The sequence below is a fragment of the Lotus japonicus genome, chromosome 1 (assembly GCF_012489685.1).
Source record: "Lotus japonicus ecotype B-129 chromosome 1, LjGifu_v1.2".
Taxonomy (NCBI): domain Eukaryota; kingdom Viridiplantae; phylum Streptophyta; class Magnoliopsida; order Fabales; family Fabaceae; genus Lotus; species Lotus japonicus.
The window spans coordinates 125,211,050-125,225,641 of record NC_080041.1 but is presented as its reverse complement, the minus strand read 5'-3'; positions in this window follow the sequence as shown (position 1 = coordinate 125,225,641).

Below are 14,592 nucleotides of genomic sequence, written 5' to 3'. Positions count from 1 at the left end.
ATCATGACATTATTGGTAGGTGGTAATTAAAATTTTGGAAATAAAAACGCACAATTAATGTAAGAGGTATATATGGAAGAGTGCAATACTTTTTGCTGGATTATTGTAAAATGTCTTATATTTTGGAACATGAAAAATGTAAAATTAGGGCATATAATTAGGAATGGATGAGTAGTATAAGTAGTGATAGTTTTGGGTCTGATATAATAAGACTTGATTAAAATTAACTATTATCCATCATTTGGTCAAAATTTATCAAATAATTAACTTTACAAAATACTTAATGATGTCATCATATAGTTAACTTTATCAAATACTTGCAGTAGGTGTGACGGTGGTGATGACGATGGTGGTGAAGGAAGGTGGTTGCGGTAGTAGCGATAATAGTGGTGGTGCACAATTGCAGCAGCGTGGTTGTAAGACCCAAGTTTTTAAGCTTAGAATAAGTGGAAGAGATTTCCATTCACGATTAGGTTTGACGTATTGAGAAGGGAAACCTGAACAAAAGTTTATTAAAGGAAATATATTTATGAAGGAGAAAGTTCAGGAAAAGTCAAAGGATTTTATCGAAGTCGATTTAAGTTATAGCACGATCGTTATACGCTTAACCTAGGTCAGAAACCCTAGTATATAGCTAATTTTCACTTTTAGGCACGACGGAAGTTAATTCCAAAAATCTTCAGAGAAATGTTAGAACTTCTCTTTTTCCATATATCACAACCGTTTCGAGGCGAGACTCTAGGATCTACGCACGTCCGATTCCAATCATCGGAAGTTTGCCGAAACCGAAACCCTGGTATTTCAAAACCCTAGAATTTCTCGACAATGAAGACTTTTTCTATTCAGAGCTTCAAATGAATATTCCACACGCGTACACCCATTTCTCTTGATGATTTCAATCTTTCTTCCGAAGGAAGTTTTCTATTCCGACATTCGATGCAAAAAGCAACTTATCGGGTAAAATAGTTTTACACCGACTATGCATTTGTTGCCAAAAATATAAGGAGACCTCATTTTAGTTTTGGAATTCTTTCGCCAAAACATATCTTAGAATTCATGAAGAATGACGCCGGAAAAATCAGATTTGCGAAACTTTCATTTCGCCGCGAATTTCCATCTTCTACATATAGCAAGAAAGGTGAGAAAATTTACAAGAACTCCTCCATTTCTCTCCCAAACCCGCGAGCTCCATTGAAGAGGAAGGAAGAAGAGTTTTTCTTCATCTCTTGCTTGATCGTTGATTAATCAGTTGCTGCTTCAAGGTTTCGAGGTATAGTCGCTAATCCTTACCTCTGATCGCTTTTTCCATAGCTTTTCTGTAGAGTTTTCTGAGCGGATAGTTTATGGGTTTTTGCAAAACTATCCTGAATCTTTCATTTCTGATTCTAAACCTCTTCTATATGTGCCCAAGATCACTTCTGCCGGATTAGATTTTCCGTTATGTCGCCGGAATTCCGCCGGAATCAATTTTAGCCTTAAATACCCATTTTTGGAGTTTTTGAGGTAAAGCTTCAACCTTTAGGCTAAAAACTATCGCCTTAGCTTAGTGCTAGTAGGATTAGTTGTCATAAACGTCGTTGGTGACGTCCCTGCAAAATTTTATTTTTGGGATTTCAGTTTTGAAATTTCTAAGTTAAAAATCATGACCAAAATACCCCTGCGACAGTTTTTGATCCGATAATTTTTCCGAGTTCAGAATACCCTTAGTTACGGCTTATGAAAGCATAGGAACCAAGTTTGATCGAAGAAAAATCGAGCCCCATAATTACCTAAAGTGGCCGAGCCCTATTAAGGGGGAGGAGGAAAATTTCCTTTTCCGAAAACTTGTCTTTCGCGCTAGATTATCGTACCTTAGAGTATAGATTACTTTGAGTAACCTTAGTAAGTATCGATAGCTTAGTTTTCGATAGATTCTAATAGTATTTCTGTGGTTTTGCTCTAAAGGTGATTTTGAGGAATTCCCAGAGGAGCAAGGCTTTGATTGTGAACAAGTGTTAGGAGATCGTCCTGGAGAATCTACAGGTGAGGGCTTCTCACTGAATCTCTAGTTAATGCTTAGGGTCGATGTTTCGACATTGTTTACTGTTTATGCACTGGAATTGTGTGTGATTGGAAAACGTTTTCTGAGGCTTCGGCTGACAATGTAGATGATGCATCTACTGTATGTTTTTGATGAGTGAATGACATGCTAAGTGCTAATTGGGTAATTTAGGATGTGTGGTGCATTCCTTATATGCTAGGTGCTATGTGGTTATTGCTTAAGATATTGACATATGACATGTTGATTGATTATGATGAGTTAATTCTGCTTTTGCACTATAATCTGAGTTTCTGAACGGTGAGAAAAGCGGGCAGGTCATGCCGATTTTATTTTGAGAGTTTTGAGAAAGCTTGAAAGGACGAATGAGATTCGGGCCTTGTTGTGGTGTTGTATGGATCGAGACATTCTCTGGAGTCATTTGGGGATTAGGAGATCCCGAGAACTTATAGGATTCGCGATAAGACTAAAAGGATAGTTATTTTGTAAAGAAAACTCATAAGACATTAAACAACCTCTAAATCTTTAAGTAATGGTAATAATCTCGGAAGGAAGCTTTGGATGCAAATCATAGTTTTGGAAAACGAGAAGTGTCGTTGGATCCCAGCATTGAGAATGTGGAGGGGCTTCGAGTATGTAGATGTTGTGGTGCTGTTGGAGCAGCGGTTGTTGTTGTGCTGTTGGAGCAGCTATTGTGGTTGTGCTGTTGGAGCAGCTATGTTGTTGGGTGTATCTTCGACTTTGCGGCGCGAATCCGTATGTCCAAACCCGACGGGTTGGGCCGATTCGGCAATAATTGTTGACACGCGCGAATCCGTATATTCAATCCGATGGATTGGATCGATTCGGCGGTAGTCACTCAGGCACGCGTGAATCCGTATGTTCAATCCGAGGGATTGGATCGATTCAGCGATAACCTTTCGACTCGCGTGAATCCGTATGTTCAATCCGAGGGATTGGATCGATTCAGCGACAACTTTTCGACACGCGCGAATCCGTATATTCAATCCGATGGATTGGATCGATTCGGCGGTAGTCACTCAGGCACGCGTGAGTCCGTATGTTCAATCCGATGGATTGGATCGATTCAGCGATTGCCATTTTACCTCGCGTGAATCCGTATGTTCAATCCGAGGGATTGGATCGATTCAGCGATAACCTTTCGACTCGCGCGGATCCGTATGTTCAATCCGATGGATTGGATCGATTCGGCGATAGTCATTGGACACGCGCAATGTCCGTATGTTCGACTCTTTTGAGTGAACCGACTTGGCGTTGTCATTTGTTGCGTGTGCGAGTCCGTATGTTCATCCCGATGGGTTGGATCGACTCGACATGCCTAATTGTGGGAGTTGCGTGTGCGAGTCCGTATGTTCAACCCAGGGGGTTGGATCGACTTGACATGCCTAATTGTTGGGCTATCCTGGGGATAAGTCCGGGAAACCGGTAGTTTCCGAGTATGTGATACTCTTTGCCTGTTGAGCAGTTGTGACCATCGGATTGAGATGAGTCGGATGATCCGGAGATCATCATGAGTTACTATGTTGATGTGAAGAAGTGTCTTTTGTCGCAGAATCGACTTTACCTTAGGGTAAGCTTTTAGAGACTTTAATTTACCTAGAACACGTGGCGACGTGTCGAGTGAGAGTCGGAGACGTTGTTTGACTAATCATCCTGCATTCATGCATACTGATTTAGTTGTCGAGTGTGATTGTTATTTGCTAATCCTATGTGGAACATGTTAATTGTTATTATTGCTGTTAAGTTCATTATGGAATATGCAACCCTAGGATGTTATCCCTAGCTATAAGCCTAAGTGGCTATTCTCTTATCTATATCTATTGGTGCTATTATTTATGTAATTCTTTGGAGTTGACCCTCGCGTCTTCTGTGTGTGTTTTGGCGGACAAACGCCCTTTGTCAGATGTCTTTGGTGGACTGGTTCACGACGGTTCACCCTTCGGGGGAAACTAGAGTTGGGATGCTGGAACATGAGCGCATCGCGATAGCGAGCGGAGGACGGATGGTGTACTTAGACTAGATCGTTCTGAATTCAGGTTCGGGCGACGATCATGCTAGCATGTAGGTTTTAGTGCTGGTGTGAGCTCCTCGAGATGGGATTAGTGTAGGAGTAGAGTCTTAGCTCTGAACGTCATTTGTTTTCTTTGGGGACAGGGTAGTTTCCCACCTATAGCTTTTTGTGTGGTTTCTTTACGGGAATCACAGAGAGTTGGTTGGACTTAGGAGGTCTTGCTTCAGGCCGATGGGCCAGCTTATTCTCAGTTTTGAGGGATGGTGTTGCGGACACTTGACCTTTCTTTTGGATTAGACTTTTTGCCTACGGGCGTTCTTTTCTACTACTTTCCGTCACTGGAGGTTACTCGTGACGAGGTTGGGTACCTACCGCGGGGGTTGTAAATATATATTGGATAATAGTTTTATTGCTTTTCGCATTTGGGTTTTATTTAATTCAGTTTTGTCTTAGTTATTATCAAAAAAAAATATTTCACGTTTTTCCGCATTAAGTTTACTTTTGGTTACTAAAGTGACGCCACCGAAATCGGGGTGTTACATTGTGGTATCAGAGCACGGTCGAGTCTTTCGGGAGTTGTTGGGGAATAGGTCTTCTGTGCTAGGTTGTGTGACTCTGCAAAGAGTGAAAAATTGATTGTTTGCAAGCGATTTTTCGCTTAAAAATTGATTGAAGTTATTGCTTAATCATATTGTATAGTTATGGAAATGCTATCTTATGATGAGTACTAACTGTTTGTCTAACTAAACAGAGAACATGGTGAACATGAATCAACTCGCTGGGGCAATGACTGCTGTGGCCCAGGCAATGACAAATCAAACCGTGGAGAACGCTCAGTGGCGTGCTGACAAGGCTGAACGTGAGCGACATAAGCGTGAGAGGGAGTTAGCCCTAGACCAGAACAGGGGACTGAATGATTTTAGAAGGCAGGATCCACCCAAGTTCACGGGCGGGACTGACCCAGACAATGCGGATCTATGGATCCAAGAGATTGAGAAGATTTTCGAAGTACTGCAGACTGCTGAAGGGGCTAAGGTGGGCCTGGCAACTTATCTGCTGCTGGGCGATGCTGAGTACTGGTGGAAGGGTACCAGAGGAATTATGGAAGCTAACGACGAGGAGGTGAATTGGAACTCCTTTCGAACTGCATTCTTGGAAAAGTATTTTCCAACTAGTGCTCGGGACGAGCGGGAGGCACAGTTTCTGACACTCCGACAAGGGAGCATGTCTGTACCTGAATTTGCTTCTAAATTGGAGTCTTTGGCCAAACACTTCCAATTTTTCACCGACCATGTCGATGAGCGCTACATGTGTAAGCGTTTCGTCAATGGACTGAGGCCAGATATCGAGGACTCTGTGAGGCCATTGGGAATTATGCGTTTCCAAGCTTTGGTTGAGAAGGCAACAGAAGTTGAACTTATGAAGAACAAGAGGATGAATAGAACAGGCACTGGGGGACCAATGAGGTCGAACTTTCAAAATAATCATGGGATGGAGAGATTCCGACAGAAGAAGCCGTATCAACGTCCTGTGGCGGAAGGTTTTACCTCGGGGCAGTATAAGCCCATAAATGTTACCGGAGGAACAGGAAACAAGACTTCGGGTCAAGGAGTGACGTGTTACAGGTGCAAGAAGGTGGGGCACTACACTAACAAGTGTCCAGAAAGGAGACCTCTATGTTTCAACTGCAACCGTCCAGGGCATCAAGCCAAGGATTGCAATATAACCAAGGTTGAGCCATCTGTGCATACGGTGAGGGGAAGACATCCTACTGCACGGGGAAGAGCCTCTGTCTTGTGCGACGAGGGAGCTGATGGATTAGTCAGAAGAGAGCGCAAGAACGATGGTAACTTTCTAACCATTCTTTCTCATTTTAGTATAATATACCCTTCGTCACCCCCGTAGCGTGTGCAACACGTCTGAACTTGCTTTTACCGCTAAGCGTTGACCTTATAGTTATTACACCTACAAGAGTTTATTTGACTGCTACTCGTGTTTCCACTATAGAAGTTACACGAGGTTTAGAATAACCCACTAAGCCTAGAAAGTAGTATTGCGCCGATGCGATTATAAGGAAGGTAGAAGCTGAAGAATGAATCTCAGGGAGATTCCTCATGGATAGTATACGTATGATGTCGAGGGTGTGTAGTTTCATAGCGGAATCGTTGAGGATGTGAGGTCAGGATATTTGTGACTATTGGATGATAGGAACTCATTGACTGTTCCAGTGGGTTTTTCTAAATTTCACCTTCGATGTATTAGGCTTGATCAACTTAATATTGAGGGGGTGATATTCGGAATCAGAGCTGGCTATGGACTTTGATAGAAGGATTGGTAAGATTAACTTGATTGGATCGAGGATTAGTCGGGCTGGGAGGAAAAAGTTCGCATTAAGTATAAGTTCTCTTGCGAAGGAGATATAGTTTGAAGAAATGGATATTCATTTAGGAAGCATTGAAGAATTAACGGACATTAGAGGTCCAAACTTGGTGAAGGTTCAGGTTTTAAGTCTATGAATTGTTGTCTTAAGTTTCTAGGACTCAAAGTTGGTCAGAATTTGATTGGGAGATTAAGAAGTTGATTGACGAGATGGTGATCAAGTTACAGAAAAGGGAAGGTTAGTATTAAGATGAACACTTGAGGTTGTCATATTTGGACAAGTTGCTTAAAGTCTAAGAGTGAATGAAACTTGTTATGGATTTCGGTGATACAAGCTAGAGATTAGCGAGTGAATTTTGCTAAGTGGAATGAGAATCTTAGGGTAAAGATTGACTTCAGAAGCTGGAGATCATAATCGAGTAAGAGTTTTAGTGGTGTTATCATTGATGATTGTAGTTAAACCTCGGCAAGTTGAAAGATGATATGTCTGTTGAGACGCCGTTGGTCAACATTGGGACTAGAAGAGTGAAACAATCGAAGGGAAAGCAGAGTGCTTTAGTAAGAGTTATTTGGAACAAAAACACAGACGATGCCATATGGGAGTTAGAGGAAAAGATCAAGAACAATATTCAGAGCTTTTACTGAACCCTAAGTTTCGAGGACGAAACTTTCTTTTTGGAGGGTAGTAATGTAAGACCCAAGTTTTTAAGCTTAGAATAAGTGGAAGAGATTTCCATTCACGATTAGGTTTGACGTATTGAGAAGGGAAACCTGAACAAAAGTTTATTAAAGGAAATATATTTATGAAGGAGAAAGTTCAGGAAAAGTCAAAGGATTTTATCGAAGTCGATTTAAGTTATAGCACGATCGTTATACGCTTAACCTAGGTCAGAAACCCTAGTATATAGCTAATTTTCACTTTTAGGCACGACGGAAGTTAATTCCAAAAATCTTCAGAGAAATGTTAGAACTTCTCTTTTTCCATATATCACAACCGTTTCGAGGCGAAACTCTAGGATCTACGCACGTCCGATTCCAATCATCGGAAGTTTGCCGAAACCGAAACCCTGGTATTTCAAAACCCTAGAATTTCTCGACAATGAAGACTTTTTCTATTCAGAGCTTCAAATGAATATTCCACACGCGTACACCCATTTCTCTTGATGATTTCAATCTTTCTTCCGAAGGAAGTTTTCTATTCCGACATTCGATACAAAAAGCAACTTATAGGGTAAAATAGTTTTACACCGACTATGCATTTGTTGCCAAAAATATAAGGAGACCTCATTTTAGTTTTGGAATTCTTTCGCCAAAACATATCTTAGAATTCATGAAGAATGACGCCGGAAAAATCAGATTCGCGAAACTTTCATTTCGCCGCGAATTTCCATCTTCTACATATAGCAAGAAAGGTGAGAAAATTTACAAGAACTCCTCCATTTCTCTCCCAAACCCGCGAGCTGCATTGAAGAGGAAGGAAGAAGAGTTTTTCTTCATCTCTTGCTTGATCGTTGATTAATCAGTTGCTGCTTCAAGGTTTCGAGGTATAGTCGTTAATCCTTACCTCTGATCGCTTTTTCCATAGCTTTTCTGTAGAGTTTTCTGAGCGGATAGTTTATGGGTTTTTGCAAAACTATCCTGAATCTTTCATTTCTGATTCTAAACCTCTTCTATATGTGCCCAAGATCACTTCTGCCGGATTAGATTTTCCGTTATGTCGCCGGAATTCCGCCGGAATCAATTTTAGCCTTAAATACCCATTTTTGGAGTTTTTGAGGTAAAGCTTCAACCTTTAGGCTAAAAACTATCGCCTTAGCTTAGTGCTAGTAGGATTAGTTGTCATAAACGTCGTTGGTGACGTCCCTGCAAAATTTTATTTTTGGGATTTCAGTTTTGAAATTTATAAGTTAAAAATCATGACCAAAATACCCCTGCGACAGTTTTTGATCCGATAATTTTTCCGAGTTCAGAATACCCTTAGTTACGGCTTATGAAAGCATAGGAACCAAGTTTGATCGAAGAAAAATCGAGCCCCATAATTACCTAAAGTGGCCGAGCCCTATTAAGGGGGAGGAGGAAAATTTCCTTTTCCGAAAACTTGTCTTTCGCGCTAGATTATCGTACCTTAGAGTATAGATTACTTCGAGTAACCTTAGTAAGTATCGATAGCTTAGTTTTCGATAGATTCTAATAGTATTTCTGTGGTTTTGCTCTAAAGGTGATTTTGAGGAATTCCCAGAGGAGCAAGGCTTTGATTGTGAACAAGTGTTAGGAGATCGTCCTGGAGAATCTACAGGTGAGGGCTTCTCACTGAATCTCTAGTTAATGCTTAGGGTCGATGTTTCGACATTGTTTACTGTTTATGCACTGGAATTGTGTGTGATTGGAAAACGTTTTCTGAGGCTTCGGCTGACAATGTAGATGATGCATCTACTGTATGTTTTTGATGAGTGAATGACATGCTAAGTGCTAATTGGGTAATTTAGGATGTGTGGTGCATGCCTTATATGCTAGGTGCTATGTGGTTATTGCTTAAGATATTGACATATGACATGTTGATTGATTATGATGAGTTAATTCTGCTTTTGCACTATAATCTGAGTTTCTGAACGGTGAGAAAAGCGGGCAGGTCATGCCGATTTTATTTTGAGAGTTTTGAGAAAGCTTGAAAGGACGAATGAGATTCGGGCCTTGTTGTGGTGTTGTATGGATCGAGACATTCTCTGGAGTCATTTGGGGAATAGGAGATCCCGAGAACTTATAGGATTCGCGATAAGACTAAAAGGATAGTTATTTTGTAAAGAAAACTCATAAGACATTAAACAACCTCTAAATCTTTAAGTAATGGTAATAATCTCGAAAGGAAGCTTTGGATGCAAATCATAGTTTTGGAAAACGAGAAGTGTCGTCGGATCCCAGCATTGAGAATGTGGAGGGGCTTCGAGTATGTAGATGTTGTGGTGCTGTTGGAGCAGCGGTTGTTGTTGTGCTGTTGGAGCAGCTATTGTGGTTGTGCTGTTGGAGCAGCTATGTTGTTGGGTGTATCTTCGACTTTGCGGCGCGAATCCGTATGTCCAAACCCGACGGGTTGGGCCGATTCGGCAATAATTGTTGACACGCGCGAATCCGTATATTCAATCCGATGGATTGGATCGATTCGGCGGTAGTCACTCAGGCACGCGTGAATCCGTATGTTCAATCCGAGGGATTGGATCGATTCAGCGATAACCTTTCGACTCGCGTGAATCCGTATGTTCAATCCGAGGGATTGGATCGATTCAGCGACAACTTTTCGACACGCGCGAATCCGTATATTCAATCCGATGGATTGGATCGATTCGGCGGTAGTCACTCAGGCACGCGTGAGTCCGTATGTTCAATCCGATGGATTGGATCGATTCAGCGATTGCCATTTTACCTCGCGTGAATCCGTATGTTCAATCCGAGGGATTGGATCGATTCAGCGATAACCTTTCGACTCGCGCGGATCCGTATGTTCAATCCGATGGATTGGATCGATTCGGCGATAGTCATTGGACACGCGCAATGTCCGTATGTTCGACTCTTTTGAGTGAACCGACTTGGCGTTGTCATTTGTTGCGTGTGCGAGTCCGTATGTTCATCCCGATGGGTTGGATCGACTCGACATGCCTAATTGTGGGAGTTGCGTGTGCGAGTCCGTATGTTCAACCCAGGGGGTTGGATCGACTTGACATGCCTAATTGTTGGGCTATCCTGGGGATAAGTCCGGGAAATCAGTAGTTTCCGAGTATGTGATACTCTTTGCCTGTTGAGCAGTTGTGACCATCGGATTGAGATGAGTCGGATGATCCGGAGATCATCATGAGTTACTATGTTGATGTGAAGAAGTGTCTTTTGTCGCAGAATCGACTTTACCTTAGGGTAAGCTTTTAGAGACTTTAATTTACCTAGAACACGTGGCGACGTGTCGAGTGAGAGTCGGAGACGTTGTTTGACTAATCATCCTGCATTCATGCATACTGATTTAGTTGTCGAGTGTGATTGTTATTTGCTAATCCTATGTGGAACATGTTAATTGTTATTATTGCTGTTAAGTTCATTATGGAATATGCAACCCTAGGATGTTATCCCTAGCTATAAGCCTAAGTGGCTATTCTCTTATCTATATCTATTGGTGCTATTATTTATGTAATTCTTTGGAGTTGACCCTCGCGTCTTCTGTGTGTGTTTTGGCGGACAAACGCCCTTTGTCAGATGTCTTTGGTGGACTGGTTCACGACGGTTCACCCTTCGGGGGAAACTAGAGTTGGGATGCTGGAACAGGAGCGCATCGCGATAGCGAGCGGAGGACGGATGGTGTACTTAGACTAGATCGTTCTGAATTCAGGTTCGGGCGACGATCATGCTAGCATGTAGGTTTTAGTGCTGGTGTGAGCTCCTCGAGATGGGATTAGTGTAGGAGTAGAGTCTTAGCTCTGAACGTCATTTGTTTTCTTTGGGGACAGGGTAGTTTCCCACCTATAGCTTTTTGTGTGGTTTCTTTACGGGAATCACAGAGAGTTGGTTGGACTTAGGAGGTCTTGCTTCAGGCCGATGGGCCAGCTTATTCTCAGTTTTGAGGGATGGTGTTGCGGACACTTGACCTTTCTTTTGGATTAGACCTTTTGCCTACGGGCGTTCTTTTCTACTACTTTCCGTCACTGGAGGTTACTCGTGACGAGGTTGGGTACCTACCGCGGGGGTTGTAAATATATATTGGATAATAGTTTTATTGCTTTTCGCATTTGGGTTTTATTTAATTCAGTTTTGTCTTAGTTATTATCAAAAAAAAATATTTCACGTTTTTCCGCATTAAGTTTACTTTTGGTTACTAAAGTGACGCCACCGAAATCGGGGTGTTACAGTGGTTGTGGCGATGGCAGTGGTGGAGAAATGGTTGAGGGTGATGGTTGTGTTGATGGTGTGGCGTGACGTTAGTGGTAGTTGGATGGCGGTTTTGGCGACAAAGTTGTAGGGCGATGATCGTGGCAAAGGGTGGTGGTGTGGTTGTGGTGATGGCAGTGGTGGTTGTAGTATGAAATTGGCAACGACGACAACAACGGTGGCGATAGTGACAATTGTAGCAGTGAGCCGGTGACAGTTGAGAACTTGAGATAGTGGCAGCGATGATGAATTAAATATTTTCAAGTAACATTTCAATTTTATCATGCCTAATCTCACTTTTGTAGCTTGGAAAAATCATTTATCATTTTAACGTATATGAGTGGATTGATGAATAAACATATATAATACAATGTTAACACCAAACAATGAATACTTATAATGTGTTGTGTAAACTTATATAATTATACCTACTCACTTACCGTGATCTTGGAGTCTCAAGAACTGTGAGAATACATTTAAAAAAAAAAATAGACCTAATATAAAGTATCAAACAAGCCCTTAGTAATTCACTTGAGCTTGAGCTCCAGTATTGTTGTCCCATGTGTTTCACAAGGTGATGTGAAATGCTGAAATGATTGGTAATGTGTTAGTAATAGGATTAAAACCAATCATCACAATTATCCAATGTTCTGAAAACCGGACCGGTCATCGAACCGGTCAAGGCACTGGTTTAAGTTTCAAAGGTCAAACCGGGGTTGAATCGAGGTTGAACCGAGGTTGAACCGTATCAATATAAATAATATAATTTTATATTATATACATATAAAAATATATATACATAATTTTTTTAGGTCATCTAAATGACTAAATCTAATTGTTGTAAAGTAAAATAAGTAAATAACAAAAGCTAAAATATATAAGCCAACAAATGTAACTCCACAAGTCCAAATGATAGTTTCTTTAGATGCAAACACCACCAACTTACATAAGTCATAACTCATAACATTTAGGTTCAACAACAACCTTAAATCAATACCAATGACAAAAGTCTAAACGGTCATCATATTCATATTCATAAACAGTAAGAGAATTGAGAAATCAAACCCTATGGAAATCAAATAAAGAAAAAGGTTGAAAAGAGAAAAGAAAAATCAGTTTGGTCGTTTGGAAGAAGAAGAAGAACCTGTTGAGTGGTAGCCATGTTTGAACTTTGAACCGATTTTGCTCTGTTCCTCACTTACTAGTTACTATGTTTGAACTCTGAAACACCCTGCTGTTGATTGAGGGCCGCCGCCGCCGCAGGGACCACCGCCGCAGGGACCACCGCCGTCGTCGGATTCCGTCGCCGCAGGGAGGGTCAAGGTCGGCGCTCAAGAGGAGAAGGGTTCCAGACTTTCAGTCACGTTCACGTTGCTCTGTTTCACGGTTTCATTCTTCTCAACTTCTCACGTTTTCTTTGTTCTCTGCCTTTCTATTTTCCTTTTTTTTTCAAAAATAATTCAAAACGCAGTCGTTCTGTTTTTTTAAGACGTTTGACCCGGTTTTTCTCCAAAACGGCGTCGTTTTGACGTTTCAGTGCAGAACCGGGAATAACCGGCCTAACAACAGTTTTTTCCGGTTTGGCCGGTTCAGAACCGGTTGCACCGGTTTAACCCCGGTTGGAACTACAGACGGTTTTCCTTATGCTCCGGACCGGCACTGTGCCCGGTTCCCGATCGAACCAGTCGAACCGGCCGGTCCGGTCCGGTTTTCAGAACCTTGCAATTATCCATAAATACATCTTGTTACACAAAAATACATCCAAAAGCTTTAAGACGGTTATAAAAAAAAGTTTGTGATAGTTTAATTTAATTTGGCTTATAAAAATAACTTTAAGACGTTCTCTTTCTCTCTCATCAACAACCACACTCTTGGTTTCAAAAAAAAAATCACACTCTCTTCCCTCTCCCTGACCTATTTTCTAATCATAACTTTAAAATCGTAATTTCAAAATTTTCCTCCACTTCTAATTTCTAATTCTTAAAAGTTAAAACTCTAATTTATAAATTATTTTTCCAATTTGACTTTTCTTGTTAAAATTATTCTGTTTAGAGATCGAATTAACTTTTTTTTAAAAGCTTAATTAAATTTTAGATTGCTCATTTAAAGAAATCCTTTTAACTTTGCCTCCTGTAGCAAAAAAAATTATTTTGAAAGTTTGAACTTAACTTTTAAAATTCTTAGTTTCAATAAATAAAATATAGAAATTTTAACTCACTTATCTTTAATTTGATTGGACGATGAGTTATTTAACCAAAACTTTTTTATGGGTCATTTAGACAACCTTTTTTTTTTTGAAAGATTAAAGGAGTTGTTTAAATGACCTACACAACTCAATGCACCAATAATTTTTTTTATAAATAAATTAATAAATAAAATTATAAATTTTTACTCATTTATTTTCAATGTGATTGAACGATGAATTATTTAACCCAAACTTTTTTATGGGTCATTTAAAAAACTTTTTGTTAAATAATTTGAGTGAAAGTAAATTTGAGTGAAGTTAGGCTATAATCACGACTCTAAGGAAGATTATCAACAAAGATTGTCAAAAATGTGTTCATTCTGGATGAAGAGATCTTAGCATGCATGGTTCAAATAATCAAGTTTTGACATCAGAGTAAGGTAGTCAAATCGAGATACGTATCATGTGTCGCTATACCCTAATCCCGTATCGCGTATCGTATCGTAACGTGTATAGTAAGATACAGACAAAAAAAAAATTCAGTCATAAGTTAAATATTATACTAATATATCATATAAATATAGTTCAAAATTAATAATCAAAAATCCAAGTCATAAGTAAAAAAATAGTCTCACAAAGTTCCAATTCAACCTAATTCCAACCCATAAGCCAAACTAAAGTACTAAACATCAAAGATATGAAATTAAATGCCCCACTCCCTAATTCCAAGTCATTAAAGGGGTGCTGAAGTTGAACGTGAAATGGCTGCTGAAGTTGAACGTGAAACGGTGAAAGAATCAAAGAAAACATCACTTTTTATGGTAACTTACTAAATTTTAATGAAATTAATGCCCACTCCCTAATTTCTAGGAGAGTAAGATGAAACGACATTTGAAAAATTGTTTTTGTATCGTATCGGGATACGTATCGTGAGATACTTATGCGATACGTGTGATACAAGTCACGATACGAACACAAAAAGATACTTTCATGGGATACGTATCGTTTGGTTGATTTTCATATTGTATTGGGATACGTATCGCACGATACTGA